Source organism: Anomalospiza imberbis, chromosome 10 (genome assembly GCF_031753505.1).
Source record: "Anomalospiza imberbis isolate Cuckoo-Finch-1a 21T00152 chromosome 10, ASM3175350v1, whole genome shotgun sequence".
Classification (NCBI taxonomy): domain Eukaryota; kingdom Metazoa; phylum Chordata; class Aves; order Passeriformes; family Viduidae; genus Anomalospiza; species Anomalospiza imberbis.
The window spans coordinates 20,726,857-20,735,920 of NC_089690.1; the positions used below are offsets into that span (position 1 = coordinate 20,726,857).

The 9,064-nt window shown below is 50.5% G+C and overlaps 1 long non-coding RNA gene across 1 annotated transcript; it reads right to left on the reverse strand.

Annotated features, from left to right (window-relative positions):
- Window positions 1-937: 937 nt before the first annotated feature.
- LOC137479589 (uncharacterized) lies at window positions 938-2,037 on the reverse strand. The gene is made up of 3 exons (XR_011002371.1): window positions 1,795-2,037; window positions 1,583-1,702; window positions 938-1,002 (listed from the first exon to the last, which is right to left on the reverse strand). It is a non-coding gene; the product is annotated as an uncharacterized lncRNA (long non-coding RNA).
- Between the last annotated feature and the right edge of the window lie 7,027 nt (window positions 2,038-9,064).

Here is a 9,064-nt window from a genome sequence, read left to right on the forward strand (position 1 = left end):
CGGGAAGGCAAAGTGCTGCGACTCAGATTCCTGCTGCTTCCTCCTCTGTAAGGGAACAACCTGTTAGTGCTTCCTCCCAGGAGCAGTGCTGGAAACACAGGGAGAACCCTTGCACAATGTGTATTTTCCATGGATGCACGCTCCCTTGCTGAGTCTTTTCCAAGCTGTCTCAAAGGGAGGAGGGATAAGTCTTGCTCTCTGAGTGGCTGCCAGCTTCCAGTCCTTCTGGCAGAGTGGGAAGCAGAGCTCTGGCACCTCAGCACCTCCTGAAAATTCTGCTCCGTCAGGCCACAAGCAAATATCCCAGAATGCAAGCCTTGAGAAATCCAACTGCTGTGGCCAAATTCCAGCAGGTCATTTGGGAATGATGCTCACCAAATCCCAGTGATGCTGCAGATGCCTGCCTCCTCTTTTCCCATATTTTGGACAGAGTTTGTGAAAACATGCATAATATAGCAGGTGTAACACACATAAGGAGACACTGGAGCATGAGGCAAAGAACAGTTCCTGTATTGATTTGAATTCTCCCAGCCACATAGCTGTTGCCATAAATTCCTGTGACCAAGGGAATCTGTATTTCAAAGCACACATTAGAAAAAATATAATTGAAATGGAGAGACCAAGATAAATTTGTGTTATCAGGTGCAGTTACCAAGGCAGTAAATCATTGTCAAAGCATAAGCTCTTATCCATATTTCCATATTAACACCAAACTTGGACTTGGGGCTGGCGCTGCTGCACAGAAAAGGGATCAGCACATCCTGATGCTGTCTGGAGCTGGTGGCTGTCACCAGGGACCGAGTGGAGCCAGCGCAGTGTCCTCGTCCCACCAGGATTTGTCCCTACGCTGGAGCTGCTCTGTGGCACTGGGGGAGTGAATGCCCCAAGCTGTTCCTGTTCCAGGGCACCCTTACAGCTCCTCCATGGAAAACTCTGCACTCAAGGGAGACTGACACATGGTTGTGACCAGGGTGAGCTGATGACCTTGATGGCAGCCTCAGTCTGCCCAGGGGACAGACAAAGATCACCTAAGCTCAAATCTCCAAGCAATCCCAAAGGTTTGGCACAAAACTTAAACCTAAGGATCTGTGCTGGCTGCATTCCCAGGGGAAAAGGCAAATCCCTAACCCTATGTGCCCTGGAATTGTGCTTCTGGTGCCTCCAAGCCCTCCAAACCTCCTCTTCACAAATCCTGTCCCCCGTTGTAATCCCTGTCAGGGAATGTCCATGGCACCTTCTAGAGGGTCCCAGCCATCAGCAAACCCTCTGCCACTCCCCAGGCCCCATCCTGAAAGATTCTGCATTGCTCAGGGAGGCTGGAGGGACCAGCCAGGCATTCCATGACTGCCCTCCTTGCATCCCCAACCCAAAAAAAGACCAAATTAAAGTCTCTGCCTACGTGGGAATCCATTACAAATACCAATAAACGGAGCCAACATTTGGTTCCACTTGAGATAATGTTTTGGCCACAGCTGTGCCTCTTTACAGGCAAGACATAAAACCCTGGTGAAGGCTCCCTAATAAACACCCTCATCTTTAAAGGACTTAAAGCCTCACAAAAAAAGCTGTGTTAGTTACCAACCTGATTGATACTCATTAAAGTAAAGCTGAGATAATTCTTCCCTAAAATAAGTCGCCACTAGGAATGCACTGATGGAGCTCGGTCAGTGTCGTCATTCTTCCTTTCATTCCCTTGCTTTTTCTGGAAGAGGAGAACACACACATTTCAACAGAGAGAATGCTGTAAAATGAAGAAATAATTTTTGGGCAAACTGTCAAGGTTTCGTTCCAAACCCTAAATCTTCTTGCTGAAATCCAATGGTTTTCCGGTAAAACCTGTTGGCTCCTGACAGGGATTTTTTTTTTTTTTTTTTTTGTGCTACTGGGTCAGCACTTTCCTTGCATAATGTACAAGCAAATGAGTGTTCTCTGCCCACATTCTGATGCCTTTGGAGGAATGGGATGCAGTCACAGAGTCCATGCTTCCCATGCAGGGCCTGTCCCCACTGAACAGAGGAGAGGAATAGTGAAGGCACCAGCATAAAAATCATCATAAAAAAGGACAACAGCTTCTCCTGCCCCTGAGTGCTGAAAATTCCACTACCCAGCCATTATTCCATTGTATCCTGGTAAATCTGAAGTGCCAATCTATTCCTAGAGCAGCCCTGGCCTGAGCTGAGATAACCCCTATGATTAGTTTTATTCTGCCTAAACCCAGAAGAAATTGCAGGGGGTGATCCTGCTGGATGAGCTCTTTCCATTACCTTCAGTCATCTCTATAAAATACATGAGGAGACTGCAGGAAGAGTTTCCTTGTCTGCAGCTTCCTCCTGAGGGATAGTGGAGGGGCAACTCCCATCTCTGCTCTCTGGGACCAGGGACAGGACCCCAGGGAACAGCTGGAGCTGTGTCAGGGGGGTTTAGGTTGGAGATCAGGGAAAGGTTTTTACCAAAGAGGGTGCTGGGCACTGTCCAGGATCCCCAGTGAATGGGCACAGCCCCAAGGCTGCCAGAGCTCCAGGAGCATTTGGACAACGCTCTCAGGGATGCCCAGGGTGGGATTGTTAGGGTGTCTGTGCAGGGCCAGGAGCTGGACTGGATGATCCCTGTGGGTCCCTTCCAGCTCAGGAGATTCCATGATTCCATGATTTGAGCTTGAACCTGGCATGATTTGAACATTGTTTTTAGTACTGAAAGTGGAATATCCATCCAGGGTTGGGGGGAAGACCTCTGGAGAAACCACGACTCCCTTCCAAGCCAAACCCGGGCAGGGGATGGGATACACTTGGAATGTCTCTTTCATTTTCCAGTGGACAGCAGAAAACCCTCAGGACCTGCTGGAACTTCTCGCAGCAGAACAAACACGTGGTAGGGGGTTATTTATTTCTGATGGGCTGGATGAGGTCCAGAAGTTCCATCTGTTCTCTTACACCTCACCATACTGGAGCCAACCCAGCCAATGCCCCCTTCCCTTCTCTTGGACACTTGGAAAATTTATTCCCCTATTTCCTGCCTGAGTAGAAAAAGCAAAAAAGAAACTTGCTGATTGATTTGAGTCTCAGAAAGTCCCTGTCATCTTGTTTGATGACTTCATTGCAGAAATGAAATAGGCAAGGGAAAAGCAATGTTTTCAAACCAATTTGGAGCAAGAAGAGGAAGGTAGTAGGAGGGGAGCCACGGGAAGTTGATGGCCTTTATTCCTCAATTCCCATGTTGTGCCTGGCTTGCTGCAGGCTATGGAGAGAAAGCAAAATTGTTATGATTCTTATTAGCTTTTATTTCATAAAGCCTGGCCCACGCTCTGTAGGGGTTTCCAGCTGGAGCTGCAAATCAGAGCACAGCTGGCACCTGCCTGGTCACTTCATCGTGCCATTAATGTCCCACCTGTCTGCAGGGAAGGGGACTCGTGTGGTGTTGCCAGTCACGAGTGAGGTGGCTGCTTGGGGGAGGTGATGAGTGTGGCTGCAGCACGGCCCTTTGTTCCCTGCTGGTGAAACACGCCAGGAATGACTGGAGTGTGTCACTCACCCAGCCCGGGAACAAAAAGAGCATTCCCAGCCCTGCTCCCTGCTAAACAGCCAGCTTGGGTGACCAAGTCAAGAGAATGACAGCTCTGAGAGACCAGGCAGCAGCATCCACAGGCAAGGCTCTTCCACAGCCCTCTGGCTTCTTGAAGGCAAAACAGGACCCCCTGGATTCTCCCAGCTCTGTTCTACCAGAGGAGGTTCCAGCCTGGAGAAGAGAAAGCTCTGGGGAGATCTCACCTGAAGGGGGTCCAAGAGAGCTGGAGAGGGATTTTAGACAAGGCTCTGGAGGAAGGGAACAAATGGAATGGCTTCAAATTGCCAGAGGACAGGGTTAAGTGGGATACTGGGAAGAAATTCTTTCCTGTGAGGGAGACAAGGCCCTGGCATAGGTTGCCCAGAGAAACTGTGGCTGCCCTGGATCTCTGGAAGTGTCCAAGTCCAGGCTGGATGGGGCTTGGGGCACCCTGGGCTAGTGGAAGGTGTCTTTGCCCATGGCAGAGGTGGAACAAGATGATTTTTAAGGTCCCTTCTAACCCAAACCATTCTGGGATTTTAAAAGTGGGGTGGGATTACCCAGAGCACCTGGAGAGTTCCCCTGCTGGCACTGGCAGTGTCTGTGCTCAGCCTTTCCTCACTGTTTGACTTTCCAGCTGCTCCACACACCAGAGTGACAATTCCTGAGAGCTCTTACAGGTGATCTGGGGAGGAATAACAAACCTAACAGGATCCATTATTTATTTCTTGTGTTGGCACACCAGGAGGCAGCAAATAACACAGAGCACCATGGTGGAAGGGGCTGTGTCCTGCTAGAAGGAACACTGGCTCCAATGAATTTGCAGCCTAAGTGGATGAGACAGACATGGGGTAGGAGAGGGAGCAACAGCCAAGAAAGACCTGGTTTTGTTCAGCCCTAATCTCCAGGCAGGCAGTGATGGCTTTCTCAAGGAATACAGGTGGGATTTGCACTGAAAGGAGATTCCTGGTTGTGGGGTGGGCAATAGCTCCTTCCTTCTCCAAGGAGCTGCTCCCAGGAGTGTGGTTTTTGTGATGCCACAGGCACAGCTCACAGTGAAAGACACAGCCTTGGGAGCACTGGGAGTGGGATTTTACCTCTGCCTTTGGCAGGATCCTGCATAAAACCAGTGATTGCTGTTCCTGAAAATCTGCAATCCCAGTGATTGCTGTTCCTGAAAATCTGCTCTTCCTGCCTTCAGGTCATTGCAGAGAGCTGGCACACAGCCCAGATTCCTGCACGGGACTTGCACACACCACTCCAAGAGGAAAATAGTCCTTATCCTAACCTAAACAGTGAGGAACTCAGCGGGAGCCATGAATACACCAGTGCTCTACTTGCTTTTTTAAGATTAAAAGAAATCTTGAGAAGACACATTTCTTAGTAATCATTCCCGTGCAGGAGATAGGAGGCAGATTATGCTAATTGCCACCAGAAGCATAATGCTCAGCAAATCCCATCAAATTCCAATATGCTTCCAGACACATTCCTTTGCTCACGTGTTTATTTGGGGAGGATGCTGACAAAGGAGGGAATTTTTTTTTTTTTTTTTTTTTTTTTTTTGAGCAGAATTCTTGGATTTTGACTGTAAATATGGCAGGAAGCAAACAGACAATGTGCATGGATTTCCTTCCAGTGAAGGAAATGCAGTGAGGTTACTCAGAACAATTCCCATTCTGTGGGCTCAGGGGAATGGCTCGGGGGGAGCCTGAGGAAAAGGAGATGTTTGGGGGTTGTAAGAGAAAGCCAAGCCCAGAGGATCGATAGCAGCATATTTCTAAGCAATGGCACCACGAGAGGCATCGATCCCCACAGGGAACAGAGGGCTGGAACACAGGGAATGTGTGCTGTGCCTCCTGGGAAAACTGCACCTCCCACGGGGAGATCAGACCCACTACAAAGGGGTCACACAGCCCCATGGGGCTTGGTTCCAGCAATTCCTTGTGATAGGAAGGCCTGTCCTGAGGGCTGGGATCAGTTGGGAATCACCACAGCTGATATGCCCTTCTCCCAGGGAAGGAAAGACTCCTTGGTGTGGGCATGCCAAGTCCCAGAGCTGCTGGTTTAGGTGGGAGAGTGTTCAGGCAGTTGTACAGAAATGTTGAGAAAGACCTCCAAGATCTGTGAGCCCGACACTTCTCTGTTCATCCCAACCATGGCCCACCCCCATGAGTTTGCTGAAAACGTCACAGAATCCACAGTCATAGATTTCACAGAATATTCTGAGTGGGAAGGGACCCACCAGGATCACCGAGTCCAACCCTTCAGGGAATGGCCTGTTCTGGATCAAACCCACAGCCTTGGTGTGTTAGCTCCATGCTTGCCTCCACTGCTGCGCTGGGCAGAATATCTGACCACTCTTTCAGGGAAGAAATTTTCCCTGATATTCAGCCTGACCCTCCCCTGGCCCAGCCTGAGGCCATTCCCTCTCCTCCTGTCCCTGTTCCCTGGGAGCAGAGCCCGACACCTCCAGGCTGTCCCCTCCTGTCAGGGAGTTGTGGACAATGAGACGGTCCCCCCTATTCCTTGGAGCCTCCTTTTCTCTGGAGTTCAGTCCTGAGCACCCCAGCTGTCACCCCTAAATCCCAAGCACAGGATTTCCTGCAGCAGCACTGAGATCCACGCCCAGCAGTGACGGTGGGTGCTGAGCCGAGCGCTGTGACACACGCGGGGCCTTTCTCCAGCCTGGCTGTGGCACCCGAGCCCTGCAGCCTAACCCAGCAGCTCTGGGGAGAGGACAGATCTGGTTACAGTGTGCTTGTGTCTGAGGCCCAGACGCAGGGAAATGCTCCGTTAACCAAGGATGAAATGCCACCAGCACCCTCTGCTCTTCCCCACTGTTATCTGCGGCAGTCACGCTGCGACTGCTGTGCCCATCTCTCGGTGGAACTTGCCTGCCTGATTGCTGATTTGCCTCCCAAACATCACTAAACCAATGGAAGTCACTCCATTGCAACCCCCAAGGCCAGTTTTGCTCATCACACAGGGAGCACAAACTCAGATTTCAGTAGATTGGTGGTGGTTCAGTTCCACCTCTCCAGCTTGGAGAGGTGTGATGCTGCTTCATATTTAGAGTCATGGAATCCCAAAATAGTCTGGGTAGGAAAGGAGATTAAAGCCAATTCAGTTCCACCCCCTACCATGGTCAGGGAAACCTTTCACTAGCCCAGGTTGCTCCAAGCCCTGTCCAGCCCAGCCATGGACATTCCAGGGATCCAGGGGCAGCCACAGCTTCTCTGGGCAACCTGTGCCAGGGCCTTACCTCCCTCACAGGGAAGAATTTCTTCCCAATATCCCATCTACTCTTGCCCTATGGCAGTGGGAAGCCATTCCCCCTTGTGCTGGCACTACAAGTCTTGGTAAAAAGTCTCTTCATCTTTCTTGAATCCCCCTTTATGTATTGAAAGTCCTCTATAAGGTGTCCCTGGAGCTGCTCTTCTCCAGGTGACAATCCCAGGTCTCCCAGCCTTTCCTCCCAGCAGAGCTGCTCCATCCCTCTGATCACCCTGGTGCCTCCTCTGCTTCTCTGGGCAGCCTCTGCCAGGGCCTCCCACCCTCACAGGGAAGGATTTTTTAGCTCAGACAATTTATCTTTCTTCTCAGGATTTCCAGCTCAGAGCCTGAGCTGCCAGCATTGAGTCTCCTTTTCCTTATTAAATAATTACTGAACTTTCAGACTCCCTGAACAAATCTCCCCTGTGCCCCGTGTGATCAGCTGGAGGCTGCTGTGTTGGCTCCACCATGGATAGAAGCTCTGGAAATAATGCACACCTCATGCAGTCAGCAGAGAGAATTTTCAAGGCATTTCTTTCCAGAGGGAGAGATCCATTTCCTTTCTCATTACCTGGCTCTGTGTAGAGACACTGGGCTCTGCATCCACAAGCAGACCCCCACTCCTGCTTCCAGCGTGCCCAAGCTGCTCTTTGGGAAACAATACCACACACTCCTAACAGGACGAGATTGGGAGTCCTTGGAGGATTGCACGGGATAAAAACTTTCAGGATAGAAACTGATCCAGAAAATGGAGAGATAAAAAGGATGGGTGACCTCCTGATGCCATTGCTACTACCAGGAATGCATGGTCGTGTGGTGAGGGCCTGGGAAGATGTCTTCACTCTGATTTTACCTCCAGGACATTATTTAAGGTCCTCTGGGCCTTATCAGGGAGGCTCTAGGATTGTGCTGGAGGTTTTTAACCTGTGGAATTGGATTCAGGCAGATCTTTATTGTGAGGGTGGGCAGGCCGTGGCACAGGGTGCCCAGAGAAGCTGTGGGTGCTCCTGGATCCCTGGAAGTGTCCAAGGCCAGGTTGGACAGGGCTTGGAGCAGCCTGGGATAGTGGAAGGTGTCCCTGCCCATGGCAGGGGAGGGACTGGATGGGCTTTAAGGTCCCTCCCAACCCAAACCATCCCATGATTCCATGATATGGACTAAGGTAAAAATCAAATCAAACAAACCTTTGTGTGAAAGAAATAGAAATCCCAAGGAAAAGGCAGATTTACTTTTATTCCAAAAAGCTTAAGGCTAATAGAAGAGGTGAGATGAGCAGTTCCTTCCTTGGACAGTACTTCTGTCCAGTGCACTGGAGCAGGGGACACTGACACTGTCTTGAAGTGACAGATTTATTTGCCATAATTTAATGTCAGCTCCAAAAAGATCCAATTTTTCCTGGCTCTTCATATTCTGGCAGGAGAGTGGGACTGATGAGGTCTGATGCAAAGGCAATGAAAAATGTGAGAGATCTCCATAAAGAGAAGCAGTCAGCTTTAAGGTTCAGCTGGATGAACTGCTTCAAGGATTTATGGTGTGGAAGGCTGAGCTATGGCAGCTTCTGAAATCATTGCTGCAGTCACACAGACAAGGGGAAGGGACCCCAGCCTGGGGAGGGCAGGGCAACGTCCAAACCAGGCCCATCCCTCATGGCTCAATCTGGACACGTCCATGTGTAAAAGTGACTTAGGGGAGTGAGTGCCATCACCTTTAGATCAGACCTTGAAATCTCATTAATTACAGACTTTGAATCATGGGATCATTATTCCACCCCTGCTCTGGGCAGGGACACCTTCCACTAGCCCAGGCTGCTCCAAGCTCCGTCCAGCCTAGTCTTGGACACTTCCAGGGATCCAGGGGCAGCCACAGCTTCTCTGGGCACCCTGTGCCAGGCCTTACCTCCCTCACAGGGAAGAATTTCTTCCCAATATCACATCTACCCCTGCCCTATGGCAGTGGGAAGCCATTCCCCCTTGTGCTGGCATTGCAAGTCTTGGTAAAAAGTCTCTTCATCTTTCTTGAATCCCCCTTTATGTATTGAAAGTCCTCTATAAGGTGTCCCTGGAGCTGCTCTTCTCCAGGTGACAATCCCAGCTCTCCCAGCCTTTCCTCCCAGCAGAGCTGCTCCATCCCTCTGATCACCCTGGTGCCTCCTCTGGACTCTCTCCAGCAGCTCCAGCTTCTTCCCAGGCTGGGCCCAGGTCTGGGGCAGCTCTGCAGGTGGGGTCTCACCTGAGCAGGGCAGAGGGGCAGA